At 37.2% G+C, this 11,583-nt stretch overlaps 1 long non-coding RNA gene across 1 annotated transcript; it reads right to left on the bottom strand.

The window, feature by feature from the left end:
* Positions 1-274: 274 nt before the first annotated feature.
* Positions 275-3,127, bottom strand: LOC105444165. Its single transcript, XR_004064262.1, has 3 exons — positions 3,043-3,127; positions 2,465-2,507; positions 275-667 (listed from the first exon to the last, which is right to left on the bottom strand). It is a non-coding gene; the product is annotated as an uncharacterized LOC105444165 (long non-coding RNA).
* Between the last annotated feature and the right edge of the window lie 8,456 nt (positions 3,128-11,583).

Below are 11,583 nucleotides of genomic sequence, written 5' to 3'. Positions count from 1 at the left end.
TACAGTCATGTACTCTAAATCATGACAAAACAATTTTTACATGTGTTAGCGATTGTAACAAACAATTCTGGTTAAACAGATAATTATCATTTGGAAAAGTAAATTTTTTAATCGCACGTACGATACAACTTTAAGTTGGTGTCATTTTCTACCTCTAAAGTATCATTACACACATTAACAGAAGTAAATCAACATATTGATCAACAAATCTCTGTGATTACTCATGACCTCAATTGGTATAATAAGACAACGATAATTATACGAAGAAGAATAATTAACATATATGTACAACCTTAACGCCAATCACCTGTTTTCGCAAACTATTGTCATGACGATTAATACGTCCAAGAAAACCTGTGACTCTAAGTTTATTGTTTCTCATAATATTTAAATCCCACTTCTTCAACAAAGTCGTCTCCGTCGACACCGGTGCCGCCTACCACCTGGTTGTTGAGTTCACACACACCGTTGCTGATGTTAAATGACACGCAGTCATCTCGCTTGTTACACTCGGCACCGCATTTGACCAATGACAAGCCATGTTTGGCTTTGATCACGTGATTTCGAAGGCGCCGTCCCTCGATCCGTCTGAAGAGGGAGGTCTTCTGGTGGACTATGTCTGCTTGTGATGGTGTTGTGGGCAATGCCTGGTGAATTGTGGTAAAATCTGTGGAAAATAACCGAAATAAACATTTGATGTGACGTTTGACGATACCTATTAACGTATGTCTATATTAAAATACGATCGCAAAGGCTTTCAAAGAACGAACCTTGATCAAGTTCAATAGCCTTAGTCATCACCTTTTAAAATATGCGAGCATTACAGCGACGTATTACCTAATCCAGAAAAGATTTCTTTGGGATATATGCAATAGTGTATTTTAATTGCCTTTGAATTAATTTATAGGAAGTCTTTGTGAACGTGTTATGAATTAATATCAATTTTAAAGATGCAATGCTAGGCACAGATTAACCCCTTTCAACCCACTTAAAGATTACGCAGGCATACACTTGACGTAAAAAAATACATGTAGCATAAGACTACACCTGACTGATTTTTTTAAAGGCCAAGATGAAATTTCATGTAGCCTGTCGCATAATCTCGAATTTCTCCTGAAAGATCGTTAACACCACACACTGTCTAAAGCAACGGTTTGACTTTTTCACCCTCTCTCTCTTTATGTTCTTTGTGTAATTTTGTTTTTGAAAGAATGTTTGCCCAAGTCCATTGGCCGTTGGAGAAGAAGGCGTAGGACTATCTGGCCATCTATATTAGCTTACTTTCATAGTAGGTATACGGAGAGATGAAATTACGTTAAAATGATGAAAAATCTCTTGTCCATAATATAGACCTATAATACAATACCTATATCGAATTACATTATAAGGCAACGAATGCTTTTAATTTTTCCACACAATAGATTCATGTTTTTCGTTTATTTGTGTTGGGGGGGGGGCGAGGGGCTGTGGATGATGCAGGCGAAAAAATATTATTCAAACCTCCCCCGCGATGCCCCCCCCCCTTCCCACCGTCGTTCATATTAATAATTAGACAAATATTTATTTTTGAACAAAACTATACAAACTTCTAACTCAACATCTGTAAACGAGGATACAAAACAAAACGGCGAAAATTTGCGAGGCAGAAACGCTTCCTCGGCTAACTTTCCCACTGTCCCAAATACATATATGTATGTATATCGTATATTTTTGCTCCGTTATCTTGCAATAGATGCCCCTCTCCGCCCACCCACCCCCATTTAGTGTACAGATATAATAATAATAATATAGAAGTACAGAAATAGAACGCCTCTCCTGATATTGAACCATACTTTACTGGTTGCTGTCTGTACAGGAACGCTACTTCTAGCGTTAGCTCAACCATGAAATATTAATGATATTGATAACAACGATGATAATGATAAATAAGAGTGATGATGAAAGTAATACATGTAATACTAAAAGTACTACTACAACAACTACTACTACTACTACGACTAATACTATAATGATAATAATAGTAAGAACTACGGTAATAATAATAATAATAATAACAATAATTCTACCAAAATTAATAACAATCGTAGTTAACAATAATTAAATGATAATACTAGTTACATACTAATGTTTCTAATAACTGTACTATCGCAACTTATAGTGTCTTATCTGGATTTTTCTTATCTTTGATAATAAAATAATGATGATGATAATAATCATAATTTTGTTTACAGGAAAAGCCTCATCAGCTTCAGTGCTGTTCTGCCAGAGGGCCCTGCAATTATTATTACACTACGAATTACCAGGTACCCATTTACAGCTGGGTTGGAAGTGGCGAATGTGGGTTCATGTCTTGCCAAAGGACATTGATGCCGGTCTGGGATTCGAACCCTAAACATAAGGAGTGAGAGTCAAGTGAATGAACCACTTTACCATGACACCTCTACATAATTTTGTGAATATTTACCTGGCGTAGGAGTCCGATATTCTGTAGGCGTTTCAGGAGTGCCCTGTTATGAAAAAGAAATGTACCATTCTCTCCCGTCAGTATAATCATAAAATATTAATTCATGAAATAACTTTAACCATTTTATTGTGATACGTAGATTTCATGAAAACGGGATAATATAGAATTACATTCGTAACTTAGTAGGAAAATATGAAACAACCCAGTTACCATCTAAAGTAATGATCGATATTAAGTGTATCGTTTTAACATTCAACTTACTGTTATGAAAACTATTACTGTTCTCACTCATTATCGATGTTTAATACTTTTATTTGTAAGTGAGAAAAAGAAAAATCTATGTCAAAAGTACATTGCACAAATATATAAAATGTAATAAATAAATGCATGAATAAATGATTAAGCGAGTGACTAAAATACAATGAATGAATTGTAATTTGAACGTTAAATCAGTTTATCATGTTATGAAAGCAATTATCTATAAAACAAATAAGTTAGTAAATTATTTAAATAACACCGAATTATATTCTGCCCAGTAAATGTGTGTACGTCCCATGACCTCATTATGGATAACTCACACTTGTTGACCTTGTCGGCACGGTTGTTTCACCTCTGACACCTATGTTTGGAATAAGAATAGCATTAACAAGACGAGCATTAAAAGATGCGATGCTAGGTAAAGGGTTACGTAGACCTACACTTGACATGGAAATACATATAGCATATCCCTATATCTGACCGCTTTATTAAATGCTAAGTTGAAATGTCATGTAGCCTTTTGGATAACGGCAACGGATTCCTTCAATATTTACACAACGGCAGACTCGTGTATCCTTAGAGGCAAAGAGGTTTGGATGCTGCGCCCCCAAAGGTATCATTTACGGCCTCAATCCCGCCATAGTGTTTGCCCCATTTCGATAATGATAAAACATTCAATTATTACACAAAAATATACAAAATCTTAACTCGATATCTGTAAACGAGGAACAACACAAAATGACGAAAATTTCCGAAGAAGAAACGCTACCTCGGCTTACTGGCCCACTGCATCAAATACTTGTATGTTTATTGTACATTTCCTACTCTGGATTGCCAGTGTCGTGAGCATGAGGCCAGGCAATCCACAAAAAATAACAATAATAACAACAACAACAACAATGATAATAATACTACTACTAGTAGTAAAATGATAATAGTTACATATATTTAGCTCTTAATTATAATGTTTCTAATCTCTGTATGCCTACTCTAGTAATCAATATTGTTTTATCTGGTTTTGTCTCATCTTAAATAATACATGATAATAATAATGATAATCAAAATTTTGTTTACAGGAAAAGTCTCATCAGCTTCAGTGCTGTTCTGCCAGAGGGCCCTGCAATTATTATTACACTACGAATTGCCAGGTACACATTTACAGCTGGGTTGGAAGTGGTGAATGTGGGTTTATATATTGCCAAAGGACATTGGTGCCGGTCTGGGATTCGAACCCTAAACATTAGGAGTGAGAGTCAGGTGAATGAACCACTTTACCTTACACCTCCAATAATTTTGTGAATATTTACCTGGCGTTGGAGTCTGATCTTCTGTAGGCGTTTCAGGAGTGCCCTGTTATCAAACAACAAAAATGTACCATTCTTTCCCGTCAGTATAATCCTAATAGATTATTTCATGAAATAACTTTAATCATTTTATGGTAATACGTAGATTTCATGAAAACGGGATAATATAGAATTACATTCGTAACTTAGTAGGAAAATATGAAACAACCCAGTTACCATCTAAAGCAATGATCGATATTAAGTGTATCGTTTTAACATTCAACTTACTGTTATGAAACCTATTACTGTTCTCACTCATTATCGATGTTTAATACTTTTATTTGTAAGTGAGAAAAAGAAAAATTTATGTCAAAAGAACATTGCACAAATATATAAAATGGAATAAATGAGTGAATGAATGAATAAGTGATTAAGCGAGTGAGTAAAATAGAATGAATAAATTGTAATTTGAACGTTAATTCAGTTCATCATGTTATGAACATAATTATCTATAAAACAAATAAGTTAGTAAATTATTTAACATCGAATCATATTCTTCCCAGTAAATGTGTGTACGTCCCATGACCCCATTATGGATAACTCACACTTGTTGACCTAGTCGGCACGTTTGTTTCACCTCTGACACCTATGTTTGGAATAAGAATAGCAGTAAACAGACTAACATTAAAAGATGCAATGCTAGGTAAAGACTAACCCCTTCCAACCCACTACAAGGTTACGTAGACATGCACTTGACATGAAAATACATATAGCATATCCCTATACCTGACTGATTTATTAAAGGATAAGTTGAAATTTCATGCAGCCTGTTGGATAGTTTCATATTTATTTCTAATTGAATTATGAGGCAAAGGATACCGTCAATATCTACACAACGGCAGGATATTTTTGTAGGGGGAGGCGGGGAACTTTGGATGCTGCGCCCCAAAAGTATTATTTACGGCCCCTATCCCGCCCACGTATTTTCAATTTTGATAATGATGAAACATTCAATTATTACACAAAATTATACGAAATCTTAACTCGATATCTGTAAACGAGGATACAATATAAACAACAACAACAATAATAATACTACTACTAATAAAATCATAATAGTTACATTTATTTAGCGCGTAATTATAATGTTTCTAATTGCTGTATGCCTACTCTCATAACCAATAGTGTTTTATCTGGATTTGCTTTATCTTGAATAATAAATGATAATAATAATTATAATCATGATTTTGTCTACCAAGAGAAGCCTCATCAGATCCAGTGCTATTTTGCCAGAGGGTCCTGAAATTAGTATTAATTTAGCGATTGCCAGGTACCCAATTAATGTGAATACTTACCTGGGGTTGGAGTCCGTATTTCTGTAGGCGTTTCACGCCTGGCCTGTTATAAAACAGAAATATACAATTATTTGCCGTCAGTAAAATAATAGATTAATTCATGAAATAACTAAATCGTAGAATGTGATAATTCAGATTTACATGCATAACTAAGTAGAAGAATAAGAATCCAGTAACCAAGCAATCAATATTAAGTGTATCGTTTTATCATTCAACTTTGTGTTATGAAACTTATTAGTGATCTAACTATCAACAAGTAAATGAAATTAAATGAATGCATGAATGAATAGGTGATAAAGCGAGTGAGTAAAATAGAATAAATAAATTGTAGGACGAATTCAATTATGATGTTATACAAGATTTCATCTGAAAAAAATAGTTAGATATTTCTTCATATTACACTAAATTACAGTCTTCCTAGTGAATGTTTGTATGTCAGATAACCCTTATGGAGGATAACTCACACTTGTTAACGTTGTCGGCGCTGTTGTTTCATCTGTAACACCTGTGCATGGAATACGAATAGCATTTAAAGGTACTATGTCCCATTTGCAGGCCACAAAAATGAAAAGGTTATAATCCAACGGCATTTGAAAGATAATACTAATTTAGAACTTCCCTAAGAAAAAGGGGGCTTGAAAATGTATTTAAGTGGGAAAATAACGACTATTATTTTTCGAATCTACTTAAAAGCTATTAAGTCAGTGAGTAATCGACTGATTTTCAAACCATTGTACCGAATGGTCGTACGTTTTATGCTGCGCAAAGATTCAAGAAGTGGGTTATTGATGTAGACAAAATCCCATGTACCCTTTACAGCTCATTGTATGTATTTTATTACTAAAGAAGAAAAAAAAGCCAGTCAGTCACTCAATATTGTCTGACAGTGAAATCTAGCAAGTAAACGAGTTTCCTTGCATAATTTGAATAATAAGAAACTGTTAACTTTTAAATTTCACAGATAAGGCATACATGACATATTTATAATTCCTGCAAAGTTCTACAGAATTTGATGTTGGCTGCAATTTAAACAATTTGATTTATAGGAGGACAAAAGATCGTCAGTGATCTTTATTAAACCACTCATCGACAAATTAGCTGGAGATGCAGCTTTTACCTCTCCTGCTCGTACACTCTGGACAAATTACGCCTTCGAATTAAAATCATCACCAACATGCCAACAGTAGAAAAATTCAAACAGAATTTGGAGACCTTCCTGTTCTAAAACCTTATGCATTAATTGAACTGACACTGTCACTGCCTGGTTACATTGACTAATGAATGGTATCTCAAAGCGTTTTGTATCAAGTGGAAAAGGGGCTATATCAATTGCAACTATTTTCATTAATTAACATGTATAGCAATTTATTCACGGCTAACAAAAATAACAAACAACCAAATTTGCGTTTATGTCGTGGCTTTATTAACATTTTGAGATGGACGCTTATTTTGCACATTTTGATTTTCTGGGTGTCATAACAACATAACACAGATATATTGAATCATAAAAAATGCTTACAAATGCAATGCTAGGCCCCCCGCCTATGAAATCGAGTGATGCCTAGGCTAAACTTATATACATCAAGTCATTATATCAGCCCCCCGCCTATAAAATCGAGTGATGCCTAAAGTTATGCTAGGCCCCCCGCCTATGAAATCGAGTGATGCCTAGGCTAAACTTATAGGGTGGTATTCTCATAAGTTAAGCCGGGACTAAGTCCAGACTAAACAAGAATTTTAGTTCACACTTCTATGGAATGCTAGGTTTCATCTCTCTCCTTCAATATTCATGACAAAGATAATCTATCAAAGACTTTGTTGAAATTCAGTTCAAACTCATATTATCCTTTTCTTCCCATTTCATTGCAAAATTAATTTTGTGGACACTTTTTTTTGAAGGATTAAAATAATCTGTACTAGGTAAATGAGTTGGCAACTGGCACTCCATAAAAGTGTGAACTAACTAAGTGCGCGCTAACTTAGTACGCGCTACCGGAATACCACCCATATACATTAAGTCATTATATCAGCCCCCCGCCTATAAAATCGAGTGATGCCTAAAGTTATAGAATATAGATGTATATATATACCAGCCTCTCCGCCTGTAAGATCGGATGATGCCTAAGATTAAAGCGTGACACCCTGAGTTTGAAAGTGTGTAGGTACAACTAGGTCCCCCCGCATTCAAATCGAATGGGGGCCGGAAAACTAAGAATTGACATGCGAACAAATTCGACTGAATATACATTGGCAACCCCCTCGCATGTAAAAATTGAGTGGGGTCGAAAATTATCGGATGACAATTATTGATCAATAAACTTATCAGTACCATGTGATTAGTGATTTGGAGGCATAATTTGACAAATTACCGCCAAACGAGAATATATTTATATATGATCGGCCGCCAAATCACAACGTTGTCATCACTACGATTTCTGTGCACTAAGGGAATATCTATGCTTAACTATTTACACTTTGGTGGAATTAACATTTCAATTGGCCAAATTAACCAATGTACATGTACAGGCATGTACTTTTTCGCCCTTAGCTAATTTATAACCCTCTAACAGACTACAGAGTATCGTAATAAACTTATCTCTACAACACCGGCACATCATTATGCCTAATTCATTCCCCTCAAAGAAGTGACTAAACCGTTAATGCCCATTTCGAAATGAAGCATTCGCAAAACTGGTCATTTACCAATGTCCACCTAAACCTGCCCCATATAACCATTATTTACTCTCCACAACTTTGTTACTCCCAAAATAAGGCACTCTTATCCCAACAACAAAAACATGATCTTGCGGTGCCGGACTCAAACTTTTTTGCGGGATTTACTTTGCTACCCGAACAGACTTAAACATTGAAATATAAGAACGCTGCAGTATAAGAACACTGAACTATAAGAACATTGAAATATAAGAACAAACAACGTGTTTTGTAACATTATCATTGTTTAACTACTTGGATGAACCGAGATAGGACAGGCCCTCCTTCAGGTCAGTGATAAACCTGTCCAAACCCTCATTGGAGAGATGCAATCCGTCCGGCCTATATAAAGCCCTATCCTTATGCCTTATGTCGGGGTGTGGAATGGCCTTTCCCCCATTCCTGCCGGCCAAGGCGCGAGCGTATCGGTTCGTGGCCCTCCTTCTAATTCTAATTTTTCCTGCTCTCCGGACTACAGCATTTATATTCTACCCGTTCTAGGATGTCAGACCATATTATTATCGTCTCAGTGTTCGATGTGATTAATCTGTTCACCGCATTCGCCATCGCCCTCTTCGAACATCCCTCTATGTCATTCGTGCCCCCGTGTAACACTAAAACGGTCGGCTTCGTCAGGCCACTGGTAATCGACTCTAGCCATGCGTTTGTTTGGTCCAAGCGAAGGCCCCGCTTTCCAGCCCAATGGATGACCGTCCTCAAATCCATATCGGCGCAGCCAGTCCGCTCCGCCCTGCGATGGGCCCAGAAAACGATAGAGTCGCCTACTATCCATATTTGTTCTGTGGACAAAATAAGAAAAGAGGACTGGGCAGCATTTTGTATTCCAAAGAACATGCGTTAATGTGAACTTGAAATCCCATTGTTGCAATGACGACTTTCGTCATTGCCTTGTTTTCGTTCACATTCTGCCCCATTAATATTCTCCTGGTTTTCCTTATCGTCTAGAAATCCCATTCGTTTTGCACGTAGTGCTTGTCATCACTAATTATGCCCTTTCCTCATGTCCGTTTCCTTTCAAATTTCATAGGCATAGTCTCTAACATCTCATCAAGGTCACTACATTCTTCGATTTTCGAAATCACTCGTGCATAACCGTCCAGGCGCCATTTTGTCCGTTTCTGGTCCATTTTAAGGCCTTTCTTTCTTCCTTCCTATCTCCACTATCCTAGATCCTACAAACTTCTAACAAATTCCTCTAGATAGTCTAAGAGATGTTCTTTTGTCTGCGACGTATAACCTGACCTTCAAAATGCCATCTTCGTACTCAAAATTCAAATCCGAAACCGACTTCGTCAAAAATCTCTCAAGTTCTTGAAAAATGGACCCCTAAATAATCTAAAACTGCCATAACTTTCTCATATGAATTCCGTTTTGTATTTAAATCTCACAGTATCTTTATCTCATAATTGCATAAGCCATGCCAAATTTCACGCTCCAATGGATTTGCACAACATAAATAGCGCCCTCTAAAGTTTTGGGAATTGGCTTTCTCTCTGTGGCCGCATCTCCATAATGGCTTGGCAAACCCGTACCCTTTTTTTTGGATTTAGATACTTGATGATATGCCCTTTCCAGCCATTTACAAAATTATATACCCTATCCCTGACCAAATTTGAGAAAATTGCCCTCCAAATTCGCCATTTTCAAGAAAATTCTGAAATAACTTCAACTTGCTCTAAAATGGCGATCTTTATACCTAAATCAATGAAACTTGGCAGACATATGTATCCTTATACGTGACAACTGTTTACTAAGTTTGGTAAAATTCGAATATGTCAGCGCAAAGTAGTCGCCAAAAATGATGAATTTACTATGCATTACATAATAGCGCGTTTAATGCGTGCAATACATTGCGCGAAGATAACAATGGTGTCAAACTGACCGCAATGAAGTGCCCTTTCGAATAATACCAAGTATAGTATATGTTCACACAGAAAATTGTGAATAAATCGCATTTGAACAAAGGTCACTACACGAATTCCGCCGAGTTTCCGCCCGAATCTAACACGTATCGGCTATGACGTCATTTTTTCAGACTGCTTTTCGCCCCTTAAACGTCCTTTTCTTGAAAATTTGCAGCGACATGCCGAGTTCCAATAAGCAGGGCACCTCTTGGCCGGATTTTTAAAATTGGTCGATGGGGCTATTTAAGACGCCATTTTGTCCTATAAATCTATTTTAAATCACGTGTTTCGATAAGATTGTCATAGAAAAAAAAAGAGAGTAGTTTACAATAACAATCATGAAATTCTCTTTCTAATGATACCAAATACGGCCCATAAAGAGACATAAAGAGAGAGAGAAAAAACAATTTAACTCCGGTCAAAATACAGATCCTGTACGTTTTCCGCTCATGCATTACACGCATATTCTATGGGGCATATCGGGTTCACGCTTTTGACCCCAAGAACGATCTTTATTGCAAAGAAGAACATGCATCAAATCCCCTTGGTTTTTGCATGCAGTGCTTGCGAGCCCTTACGTCCTTTCCCCTATCCCAATTTCTTTCAAACTTCGTAGGCATAGTCACTACCATCCCATCAAGGTCACTGTTGAGGCCTTTCTTTCGCCCTACCTATCCTCACTATCACAGAAGCTACAGACTTCGTATAAATTGCTCTGGATAGGGCGAGAGAAGCTCATTCGTTTGACACGTAGAAACACGGCGTCATTGCACGCACATCGTTGTGACACGATTGCATTTCTAGTGTTTTCTTGCTCTTGTTCTGCATGTATGTTTGTTGTCTGCTTGACTTCGTTTTCATTTTCATGTTGTAGCACCATTATTATTATTATTGCTAGTATTATTATTAGCTTATTTAACCTCTCGAGGCGAGGGACTTATTCCTCTGTGTGTTGTACATATATTCATTCCTGTGTATGCGGCCTCACCCTTACATTGGCCCCGGACACGTTAACCTCATCATTCACTCTGTTATATTATGTACGTATACCTGGCGAATCAAATCAAATCAAATCAAATCAACCCCAACGGTACTTTGCAACATTGCTCATATTTAAACAACAATTATCTGCGATGCGCGGAGGAAGCCCATCGACCCATGTGCTGTATTTGGGCGTCCGAGCAGCCCGCCATAGCAGCGGTTGTAGCCGCACCTATACGAAAAGAATGGGAGGAAAACTTCGCCGCCAACATATCTCTGTATGACATGCATCTCTTTATCATGGCACTGAACTCATGCCTGGTGAGAGGAAGCGACCATATGAGCAAAAGAAAGCCTCCCCACTTCCCGGGCGCATTTTCAAATATCTAAGGACCGCCTTTACGGGACAACTACCCGCCTCAATTTCGTGTATTGAAATGGTGCAACCGTTTCCCCTCGGATCAGTTTTCGATTCCCTTAAAGAGAGACTCACCCGGCGATGTGGTGCACTGCCGGTGACTGCCACGTCCGTGAAACGCAGCATTCGATCCCGCCTATGCCGTGATGCCACTGTGTGATGTGCGACCAGGCCAAAATAATGATAT

The sequence above is a fragment of the Strongylocentrotus purpuratus genome, unplaced genomic scaffold (assembly GCF_000002235.5).
Source record: "Strongylocentrotus purpuratus isolate Spur 01 unplaced genomic scaffold, Spur_5.0 spur5_scaffold_15, whole genome shotgun sequence".
NCBI lineage: Eukaryota > Metazoa > Echinodermata > Echinoidea > Camarodonta > Strongylocentrotidae > Strongylocentrotus > Strongylocentrotus purpuratus.
The sequence above is the reverse complement of the archived record's forward strand: the minus strand, read 5'-3'. Positions and strand labels throughout refer to the sequence as shown.